The sequence below is a fragment of the Halyomorpha halys genome, unplaced genomic scaffold (genome assembly GCF_000696795.3).
Source record: "Halyomorpha halys isolate HHAL.00 unplaced genomic scaffold, Hhal_1.1 Scaffold695.1, whole genome shotgun sequence".
NCBI classification, from domain to species: Eukaryota; Metazoa; Arthropoda; class Insecta; order Hemiptera; family Pentatomidae; genus Halyomorpha; species Halyomorpha halys.
The window spans coordinates 181,751-182,019 of record NW_027112187.1 but is presented as its reverse complement, the minus strand read 5'-3'; the positions used below and the strand labels follow the sequence as shown (position 1 = coordinate 182,019).

Below are 269 nucleotides of genomic sequence, written 5' to 3'. Positions count from 1 at the left end.
ATTCTCTTCTTCACAAGTTTGAAGATCAATAATACACTCATAAGCTAAACTTTCACACAAATTCCACTTTTCACTCACTCTAGGCATGTTGTAATAAATTGCTTAAATCAAAACTGAAACTTGAATCAAATTCGAAGTAAACAATAACATGAGGTTCTGGAAGGAAAGGTTATAAACATAAAGGCTTATAAAACAAGTTGCTTAGAAAATCCGCTCTTATGCATTTAATGTTTAACATGACTTCAAATAGTGCTGCTCACAATCCTATA

At 31.2% G+C, this 269-nt stretch overlaps 1 pseudogene; it reads left to right on the top strand.

The window, feature by feature from the left end:
• LOC136796440 (uncharacterized) overlaps positions 1-269 on the top strand; it is a 3,800-nt pseudogene that overhangs the window by 3,207 nt on the left and 324 nt on the right.